Source organism: Diceros bicornis, chromosome 3 (genome assembly GCF_020826845.1).
Source record: "Diceros bicornis minor isolate mBicDic1 chromosome 3, mDicBic1.mat.cur, whole genome shotgun sequence".
Taxonomy (NCBI): domain Eukaryota; kingdom Metazoa; phylum Chordata; class Mammalia; order Perissodactyla; family Rhinocerotidae; genus Diceros; species Diceros bicornis.
The window spans coordinates 91,081,237-91,092,839 of NC_080742.1; the positions used below are offsets into that span (position 1 = coordinate 91,081,237).

The window sequence follows — 11,603 nt, forward strand, 5'->3', positions numbered from 1 at the left end:
AGATATTAAGTTCTGTAAATACTCAGAACATAGGAATGAATGAACAATTTTTAAAAATCCATACCAAAATAAAATATTATGCGGTTCTTAAAAAGGATGAGATCATCATACCTTGAGGAATGCTCTCAATATGTATTTTCAGTGAAAAATTGATGATCCTACTTTTGTATGTTTATGTTTATCTGAGCACAGGAAAATTAAGGACATATTTGGCTACCGCAGGAAGTGGGGAGGGTTGACCAGTAACTTTTTTCTTTAGAAATTTTGTATTTTTAAAATGTTACAAAAATCATTTTGAAATAAAAACTAGGACTATTCAGCAAATCCACTCTTAGAAATAGAAATCCCAATAGAAATGCATATACATGTCACCAAAAGACATGTAGTAGAACATTCAAAGCACCACCATCCATGACAGTCCAAAACTGGAAGCTACTTACGTGCTTCCTCCCTGCTACTCAAAAGCTACCCTCCCTGCTTTCTCATCTCTAGTGCCACCCTGGCACTATCTTCTATTAAAAGTCTTAAAAATGTTATTTTCAGACCAACAAATACTAAGAATTTATTATCAAAAGATGTGCTTTAAAGGAAATTCTAAAGAATGTATCACAAGAAGAAATAAAATAATCTTAGATAAATAATCTGAGATGTAAGACAAAATGGTGAGAGACTTCCACTTCTGGCCTTAAGAGAACACATTGTTTGAAACAACCCTCCCACTGAAAACTGCAACAAAAGCTGGACAAAATACAGGAAATAATGGAAGACTCTGAAGAGCAAACAACACAAGCAGGTTTGAGGAGCTACAATCCCGAGGGAAGGAAAACTCAGGACATGAGCTCCACATTCACTATGACCTTTTCCTTTGGGGCATTTTCCAGTTCACAATGCAGAGTAACTAAGGCCAAGCAGAGAGTGTCAGTCTTACTGGTTCCAGATTACCAAATCAACTGGAACTCAAAGGGCACAATTGCACACAACAAGAAATGTCAGAGAAGTGAATCTAAAATCTATGTACAAGTTCCCCTTAAGTCACTATAGCTGACTTCTAAGCTATACATGCACAGGGACAGACCCCCAAAAAACTTGCAGAAAATCGTGGCTAACATGCTAAAACAATGGAGCAGTCATTTCGGTAGCTGTACTGTACTGGGAATAAAGCCCTGGAGGTCAAGCCCCAACAAAGTAGATGATTCTTATCAAAACACTCTGCTTTCAGTTGAGACACAAGAAAACCTACGGCATATAAACAAGAATGACATTTTAGGAATAAGGACTATGCTCCTGGAGAAAGGAAAAACTTGAAATAAACCACTTCTAAGAAAGCTTAAAACTAACTTTTGATAGTATGAAAGTAATCTGCTGGTCCTTTATCTCTGCCCCACCCCAAAAAATCTTCTTCAAGAAACAATAACAACAACCAGAACCTTTAAAATTTTTCATTCATGATGTCCTGCATCTAATGAAAAATTTATAGGGAGGCTAAAAATCAGGATAAACTGCTCAGAACTCAAGACAAACAACAAATAACAGATACGGACTCCCAGGTGATTCAGACATTTGAGTTCCTAGACGAGGACTGATTTCAAAACAACTGTGATTTATATGCTCAAAAATAACAGAAACAAGACTGGAGAATTTCAGTATAGAATTACAACATAAAAGAGTAAAATGTAAATTTTAGAAATAAAAAATAATCACTGAAACCAGGAATTCAACACTTGGCTTTAATAACATATTAGACAGAAAGGACCAGAAAATAGATGAAATATGACAAAGGTCATTACCAAGTATCCAAAAATAACACAGAGGGAAAAAAGATGATGCCCAATGGGATGAAATGATATAGAATGGGCAAAATAGAATTATGAGATATAGTAAAAAGTTATGACGTGTAATCAGAGTCTCAGAAGAGGAGGAGAAAGAGAATGAAAAGAGTTAATATGTTAATAATTAATGACTGAAAGGTCCCTGAAAGAGATGAAAAACATCAAAACTCAGGTTGAAAGAACTCTACATTCCCCAAGCAGAACAAATACAAAGAAAACTACACTCAGGCATGTCATCGTCAAACTGCTAAAAACCAAATTCAGAGAGAAAATCTGAAAATCAGCCAGAGATAAAGAATACTTTCCATTCCAATGAACAATAATACAGTTAGCTTCTCAAAAGAAATGATAGAAACCAGAGCACAATGGAATTGTCAAAAAAAAAAAAAAAAAAGAAGAAGAAGAAGAAGATAAAATCTGCCAACCCAGAGTCTATGCACAACAAAAATATCCTTCAAACATGAAGGCATAATAAAGACAATTTTAGATAAACAAAACTTGAGAGAATTTGTTGCCAATAACAGTGTAAGAACTACAAAAAGGAGTTCTTCAGGTAAGGAAAATTATCCCAGATAAAAGCACAGAACTGTAGGAAGGAATAGAGAATACTGAAAAGAGTAAATACATGGGCAAATATAAGTTAATATTGACTGTTTAAATAAAAAAAATAATGTCTTGTGGGACAAAAAAGCATATAAAGAATAAAATATACAATAACAATAGCATACTGCAAGATGGGGATTAATGAAGATAAACTGTTTTAAAGTTATTGCATTGTTTGAGCCTTACCCTTACCCTGATATTAAAGTCAGACAAAGAGACTACAAGAAAAGAATATTATAGGCCAACATCCCAGATGAACACAGATGCAAAGGTCCTCAACAAAACATTACCAAACTGAATTCATCTATGCATTAAAAGGATCATATGCCATGATCAAGTGGGATTTATTCCAGTAATGCAAGTATGGCTCAACATCTGCAAATCAATAAATGTGCTACACCGTGTTAACAAAATGAAGGCTAAAAATCACATGATCATCTCAGTAGATTCAGGAAAAACATTTGACAAAATACAACATCCTTTCATGACAAAAACTCTCAACAAATTGGATATAGAAGGAATATACCTCCACATAATAAAGGCCATATATATCAAGCCCATAGTTAACATCACACTCAAAGGTGAAAAGCTGAAAGTTTTTCTTCTAAGATCAGGGACAAGACAAGCGGTCTCACTCTCACTACTTTTTTTCAACATGGTACTAGCCAGAGCAATTAGGCAAGAAAAAGAAATAAAAGGCATCCAAAATGATAAGGAAAAAGTTAAAATGTTTCTGTTTGCAGATGACGTGATCTTATATATAAAAAACCCTAAAGATTCCCCAAAAAAACAGAGCTAATAAATTCTATATGGTTGCAGGATACAAAATCGACATACAAAAATCAGTTGTGTTTCTATATACTAATAACAAAGTATCTGAAAAGAAATTAAGAAAAGAATCCCATTTACGATAGCATCAAAAACAATAAAATACTCAAGAACCAATTTAACCAAGGAAGTGAAAGATCTGTAACTGAAAACTGTAAAACACTGATGAAAGAAATTGAAGACACAAATAAATGGAAAGACATCCTGTGTTCATGGGCTGGAAAAATTAATAATGTTAAAATGCCCATACTACCCAAAGCTATCTACAGAGTCAATGCAATGCCTATCAAAATTCCAATGGCATTTTCCACAGAAATAGAAAAAACAATCTTAAAATTCATATGACCCACAAAATACCTCAAATAGCCAAAGCAATCTCCAGCCAGAAAAATAAAATTTGAGGCATCACAGTGCCTGAATTCAAACTATACTACAAAGCTATAGTAATCAAAATAGCAGGGTACTTGCATAAATACAGACACATACACCAATGGAACAGAATAGGGAGCCCAGAAACAACCCTACACATTTATGTTTAACTGATCCTCAACAAAGGTGCAAAGAACACACAATGAGGAAAGGATAGTCTCTTCAATAAACAGTGTTGGAATAGCTAGATATCCACATGCAGAAAAATGAAATTGGACCCTTATCTCATACCACATACAAAAATTAACTCAAAATGCATTAAACACTTAAACATAAGACTTGAAACTGTAAAACTACTAGAAGAAAACATAGGGAAAAGCTTCTTCACATTGATCTGGGAAATAAATTTTTTGGATATGACCCCAAAAGCAAAGGCAACAAAAGAAAAAATAAACAAGTGGGGCTAGATCAAACTAAAAAGCATCTGCACAGGAAAAAGGAAACAGTCAACAGAGTGAAGGGACAAACTAGGGAATGGGAGAAAATATTTGCAAACCATATATCCAATAAGGGGTTAATATCCAAAATATATAAGGAACTCAAATAACTCAATAGCAAGAAAACAAATAATCCAATTAAAAGGCAAGCAAAGGACCAGAATAGACATTTCTCAAAAGAAGACATATAAATGGCCAATAGGTATATGAAAAGGTACTAAAATTCACTAATCATGGAAATGCAAATCAAAACCACAATGAGATATCACCTCACACCTGTTAGAAGGGCTGGCATCAAAAAGACAAAAGATAACAAGTGTTGGTTATCGCAAGAAATGCGAACTCTTGTACTGTTGGTGTGAACGTAAATTGGTATAGTCATTACAGAAAACACTATAGAGGTTCCTCAAAAAATTAAAAATAGAACTACCATATGATCCAGCAATCCTACTTCTAGGTACATATTCAGGGGAAATGAAATCAGTTTCTGGAAATGATATCTATACTCCCATGTTCATTGCAGCATTAGTCACAGTAGCCAAGATATGGAAACAACCTAAGTGTCTATCAAATGGATGAATGGATAAAGAAATTGTGGTGTTTATATACAATAGAATTTATTCAGCCATAAAGAAAGAAGGAAATCTTGACATTTGTGACAACATGGATGAACCTTGAGGGCATTATGCTAAGTTTAAAAATAATTCAGACAGAAAAAGACAAATACTGTATTATCTCACTTATACTTGGAATCTAAAAAAGTTGCACTCACAGAAGCAGAGAGTAGCATGGTGGTTACTAGAGGCTGCTGGGTTGGGGAAATGAGCAAATACTGGTCAAAGGTTGCAAAGTTTCAGATATGTAGGATGAATAAATTCTGGAGATTTAATGTATAGCATAGGGATTATAGTTAACAATACTGTATTATATACTTGAAATTTGCTGAGAGTAGATCACAGTTGTTCTCACGGGGGCATGGCCTATATGAGGTGATGGATATGTTAATTAGCTTGATTGTGGTAATCATTTCACAATGTATACATATACCTAAACATATTGTATACCTTATATATTCGTCTTATTTGTCAATTATATTTCAATAAATGTTATGAATTAAGTGTGTTATACAACTAGAGTATTCCTAAAACGTTCAACCTAAAACATTAGAACATCTAACATCCAAATAAGAGGAGGAGTAAAATGGGGAAATAAAGAAAGAAGGAAAAAGAAAGAGGGCAGAGGAATAAAAGAGACTGATAAATCAGAAAAAATAAAAAGCAAATAATAAGATGGTAGAAATAAATCCAACTGTATTACTAATCAAAATAAATATATTTGGACTAAATTATTAAATGAAAAGTTATAAAGTGTCAGACAATAATTTTAAAAATCCAGGATTTTTAAAAATACAGGTAAGTTTATGACATATATACTTAAAACATAGATTCAGAAAGATTTAAAGTCAAAGGATGAAAGAAAGATAAATGAGGTAAATGTCAATCAAGGAAACCTTGATTTGATATTTGAACAAATTAGGAATTTAAAACTAAAAGCATTAATAAGTAGTCATAATATCGTATCCCTACATTATGATAAAATTTTCAATTTGCCCCAATTCACTAATAACATAGCCTCAAAATATGTAAAGTTAAAAAAAGCAAGTCTACAATGAGAAATTTCAAAATCCATCTCATGAGAGACTTGAACATACCTATTTTTGTTATTGATAATTCAAGCAGATAAAAAATTGTTGTAGATATGGCAGATTTGGATTGCATAATTAGCACACTTGTTTTAAAGGTATATACATAGGACATTATATAATTAGAGACCACACATTATTTTTAAGGACTCAAATAAAACTGACTATTGCTAGGTTATAAAGTTAGCTTCAACAAAGCCAAAGGAATTGGTATCATACATTCTCTGATTACATTATGAATTAGTTAGGCAACACTAACTACAAGATAATAAAATAATCTTCATGTGAGCGATTAGAAACTAAAATACACCCTTCTAAAAAATTCATGGCTCAAACAAGAAACCATAATGGAAATTATAAATACTCAAAGCTACATAATAGCAAAATATGCATATCAACACTTATGAGATATTGCTAAAAAGTAGTGATACAAATTTATAGGCTTAAGAGCTTACAGAAGAAGAAAAGCTCAAAATTAATGAGCTAAGTATATAACTTCAGAGCTTACAAAATAAATAGCAGAAAAATTCAAAGAAGGCAGGAAGAAGTAAGAAAATAAATAACAACTAATGAAAAAAATAGACAAAGTTTTTTGTGTGTGTGAGTATGTGAAAGGGCTAATAACATAGTCCAAGTTCTGGCAAAATTAATCAAAATAAAAAAAGAAAGAAAATATACATATATTAGTAATGAATGTATGTATATTCGGAGTTGGCAAAAGTGTTCGTGATGAGGTTTCCACACGCTTCGGATGCTAGATGACCCTTTCTGATGTCCGACTTCTGTTGGCAAAGGCCCTTCCTGAACAATACAGCTCTGAGACAGGACAGATGCCATGTCCTCCCATTTTACAGAGGGACAAGGGGGTCATAGCAACAGATGATTGAAATATTTAAACAGATAATGAGAGGATATTATGAACAATTTTATTCTATTAATTTTGAATATATATATATATATGAAATTGTTAAATATCTTGGAAAATACAATTGATGGAAACTGACTCCATAAGAAAACCTAAATAGTCCTATAATTCTTAAAGCAACTGAACCAAGAAGTTTAATATCTTCTGACAAAGTAAACTCCAAACCCTGAGGATTCTGCTGTGATTTGAGGAAATATTCAAGGACCAAGTAATTCTAATCTTGCACAAATTCTTCCAGAGAATAGCAATAGTGAGAATACTACTCATGTTATTTTATGAGATGATATCAACAACAGATAATGTTAGTACCAAAGAGGATAATTACTGGCTAATCTCAATTCACATATATAGATGCAAATATCTAGTGCTTATCTTCATATCTATATCTATATATAAAAGTTATTGCATATTTACCATAGAGGGTTTATTCCAGGAATGTAAAGGTGATTTAATATTAAAAATTGAATACTATACTTCACCATATTAACATATTTAAAGGAAAAAACTATATGAGAAAATCAATAACTATAGAAGAAGCATTCAACAAAACATCTATTCATAATAAAAGTGTTTACCAAAAGAAGAATCAAACTTTCTTATCATGGGATAAGACATTTATAAAATAACCACTGCAAATGCAATATTTAAAGTTAATATAGTGAAATCTTTCTCTCTATTGTATTAAGGATAAAACGAGATCACCCTCCCTACTTTTATTCAACATTATACTACATTATTCAACATTATACATTTATTTTATTTTTTTTTTTTTTTTTTTTTTTTGTGAGGAGATCAGCCCTGAGCTAACATCCGCCAATCCTCCTCTTTTTTTTGCTGAGGAAGATGGCCCTGGGCTAACATCGGTGCCTATCTTCCTCCACTTTATATGGGACGCCGCCACAGCATGGCTTACCAAGCAGTACTTCGGTGCGCGCCCGGGATCCGAACCAGCGAACCCCGGGCCGCCGCAGCGGAGCGCGCGCACTTAACCGCTTGCGCCACCAGGCCGGCCCCCAACATTATACATTTAAAACATTAAAAGTGAGCTAAGTAAATAGCATTATATACCAAGTTCATAGATGGAAAGATTCAACATCCTAAAGAAGACATTTCTCACCAAATTGATACATAGAAGTAATGCAATATCAATCACAATTCCAGCAGGTTGGTTTGTTTGCTTGTTTGTTTCTTGTTTTGGAGAACTTGACAAGTTTATTTAAATATTTATATGGGAAGTCAAAAGTCCAAGAATTGCTAAAATACTCTTGAAGAAGAAGAATAAAGAGGCGGGAGGATCTTTCCTGGCAGATTTCAAGCCTTATTATAAAACTATAGTAGTTAAAAACAATTTAGTATTGGTGCAGAGTTAGGCAAATACATAACAAAAGAGAGTAGAGAGCTTGAAACAAATTCATACATATATGGAAAATTTGATTCATGCAGATCACTGGTGCTGGGACAACTGATTATTCATATGGAATAAACAACACAAAAATCAATTTCTAGGTGGATTAAGACGAATTGCCAAACACAAAGCTATAAAAGCTTTTAGAGGAAAATATAGTAAAATTAATTTATTTTCTTGAGGAAACAATTTTCCCAAACAAGAAAAGCTATGAAAGAAAATACTGATAACTTGAAATTAAAATTCAAAACTTGGTTCATTGAAAGAGACAGACAGACATAGAGAGAAAGAAAAGCTAAGCACCAAACTTAAAGCTGATATTTGCAGTATATGTAGCTAACAAAGGATTGATGACCATCCAGATTATATAAAGAAAGCATTCCATTGAGTCAATAAGAAAGACAGCCCAATATGAAAATGAGTAAAAGACAGGAACCAGAATTTCACAGAAAGAAAGCACAAATCAATATATGAAAAGATGGTCACCACTTTTCGTTATTGGAGGAATGCTAATTAAAATCACAATGGAATGCTATTTCATGCTGCCAGACTGGCTAAAAATGAAATATGATAATACCAAGTTATGACAAGTATGTGGAGCAACAGGAACTCTCATCTGTTGCTGGAACCAGTGCAAACTGGCTCGACACTTTGGAAACAGCTTGGATATAACCTAATCAAGCTGAACATACACAAATCTTATAACCCAGTAATTCCACACCTAGGTGTGTAGGGAACAGTGTGAACCTGTGCATGTGAACCAGAAGGCATGTACAAGAATGTTAGAGGACAACATTACTTGTTAATATCCCCTGTAGTAGGCAGCCTTTAAAACAGCGCCCAATTATCCCTGCCTCCCTGCTACTCATGGTCTTGAGAGTGGGCTGGAACTCACTTCTAGTGAATAGAAGATGGCAAAAATGATGGGATGCTACTTTTGAGATTAGGTTACAAAAAGTATCTGGCTTTCATCCTTCTCTTTCTCTTTCTCTCTGGGAGCCTTCACTCTGGGGGAAGCAAGCTTCCATATTGTGACTAGCTCCTATTCAGGGGCCCATGTGGCAAAGAACTGATGTGTCCAACCAAAGCCAGTGAGGCCAAGAGGCCTGCTAACAGTCATGTGAGTGAGCTTGGAAGGGGTTCCCTCCACCCCAGCCTTGAAATGACTGTAGCCCCAGCCAACACCTTGCTTACAGCCTATAAGAGATACTAAGTCAGAGACTCCCAGCTAAGCTCCTTCTGGATTCCTGACCCACAGAAACTGTGAGATAACAGGGTTTTTTGTTTTGTTTTGTTTTAAGCTGCTAAGTATTGGGGTGATTTGTTACACCTCAATAGATAACTCATACATCTCCCAAACTGGCAACAACTAAAATGTCTATCATCAGTAGAATAGATCAATTATAGTATATTCATACCATAAACAATGGAAATGAAGGAAGCATCAACAAGGATGAATCTCAAAAACTTAAGAATATGTGCAATCTAATGCTATTAATATGAAAGCAAAAAATAGGGAAAGCCAACACATACACATCTTTTTGGAACACACACACAAATGGTAAAACTATAAAGAAAACAAGGAAATGATTAAAATCAGGAGAAATGTCACCTCTCAAGGAAGGGAGAAGGATGGGCCAGAGCTGGGACCCACAGGGGCCTTCTAAGGTACTGCAATGTCCTATTTCTTGACCTAGGGGATGGTCAGGCATTCAATTCATTATTCTTTAGACTGTTTTTAGATGTTTTATCTACTTTTTATTAATAAATTTTTAAAAAAGCAAAAAAAAAAAGGAAAGAATATTTAAATGAAGTCAATTGACAAATAAATAGTTTGGAGTATGAAAGGATGGATGGATGGATGGATGGATGGATGGATGGATGGATGGACGGACGGACGGACGGTCAGCTAGACAGATACATTTTGTCCTTTATATCTAGTTAGATCTGCACTTCTTCCAAGAAGTTTCCACGATTATCCCATTCGGAAATCTTTTTCTCCTATACTTAAGGCCATCTCCTTCCACTGCAGGTGGAGCCCACTCAGTGGCCAGCTCGGGGCTGTCTACCTGGGAACTATAATCCAGCACTTGGTGCTTCAGGCCTAATGCGTTCCAGACTGAACGTTCCGCCTGCTTCCCCGCACCCCGTCCCATCACCACCCCTCTCGCACGCCGCACCTCCCTCCCCCACCACAGACACTCTCAGGGCCCGTGGACGTGGAGGGCACTTGGGGAGGTGAGCCCTTTCAGCTAGGGGGTTCTGCAGAGGCAAGCTACCCCCAAAGAATAAAAGAGCAAGGCCCCCAGGAGGTGAGATGACGTCGCCTCCATGGTTCCTTTTAGCTCAAATCTCAATGGCTCCCTGCGGAGCAAAAGAAAATCACAAGGAAATAGGGGGTCATCGCCTCCTGACAAGAAAGGGTGAATAACAGTGCGGCAAAAAGGAAAGAGACCGAGCTGCGGGGAGACACCAGAGAAGCATCCGGGAGGTAAACAGCAAGTGATCCTCCGCGCAGCACGTCTGCCACCCTCCCCTCGGCGACACGCAGAGGACCCACGCCAGTCCCCACCCCTCCCGACCCTATACAAATACACAGGCAGTCTCCCCGGGCATTCACCATGTCGCCCCCTCTCCCCGCCCGGACACCCCGCGCTCTGGGCTGTGGCCTGTGTCACCGCCAGGCCTCTCCTGGTCCAGAATCCATCGCTGACCTCCACTCACCGTTGGCCCGCTGTTACCTGCAGCGCGGGTTCGCGGCAGAGAGGACTGGCTAGGAGGGGGCGGCGGCAGTTCCCAAGGGGAAGGGGCTGCCCAGGCGAGAAGGGACTGGGCGGCGGACGAGGCCGGGGACCTGGGAAGCCGCAGGCGGCCAGGGGAGAGGGGAGCCCAGGACGGCGCAGACCCGGGAGCTGATTGGCGGCTGCGGCAGGGGGGCGGAGCTTGGCCAGCCGCCGCCGGACCGCAGAGGCTCCGCTTTGTGTCGGTTTCTGCTGGAAGATGCCGCCCCTCATCCAGGATGGAGACCTCGGCGCCCGCCCCGGGAGTGCGGCAGGGCAATTTGTTGAAAAATAAATCCCCGAGACTATTTATGAACAAATGAGCGGTTGATATATAATAATATATTTTTATGTAAGATAATGCGCAATTATTTCCAAGGACGAGTTAAATCTGTGGTTCTTAGATATATTTTTGGTTAAAAGAATCAAGTTGCATCAAAATGAAGCGCGTGATGACATTCCTATAAGAAGAAAACAATCTTGCATTGCTTATGTAAGATGCAGGGCTAAGAGTGAAGAAGTTGGTTTTTGATACTTATCTTCATAACCACTGAATTGTTTTAAAATATCACACGTATTGTTTTAGAAATTAAATGAAACAAGAAGGTGTTAAAAATTTTACTAACCAATAAATAGGGGACAGATATTGGGCTGGAGGGAGAGAA

At 36.6% G+C, this 11,603-nt stretch overlaps 1 protein-coding gene across 3 annotated transcripts in view; it reads right to left on the reverse strand.

Moving 5' to 3' along the window:
• LOC131398491 (TRPM8 channel-associated factor 1) overlaps positions 1-11,004 on the reverse strand; it is a 47,259-nt gene extending 36,255 nt beyond the window's left edge. For 2 of the 3 annotated variants that reach the window (XM_058532092.1, XM_058532099.1), the window contains exon 1: positions 10,883-11,004. The gene's annotated coding sequence lies outside the window, so the exon portion shown is untranslated. The remainder of the gene's footprint in view (positions 1-10,882) is intronic. The other variant, XM_058532072.1, reaches the window with a different exon arrangement.
• Between the last annotated feature and the right edge of the window lie 599 nt (positions 11,005-11,603).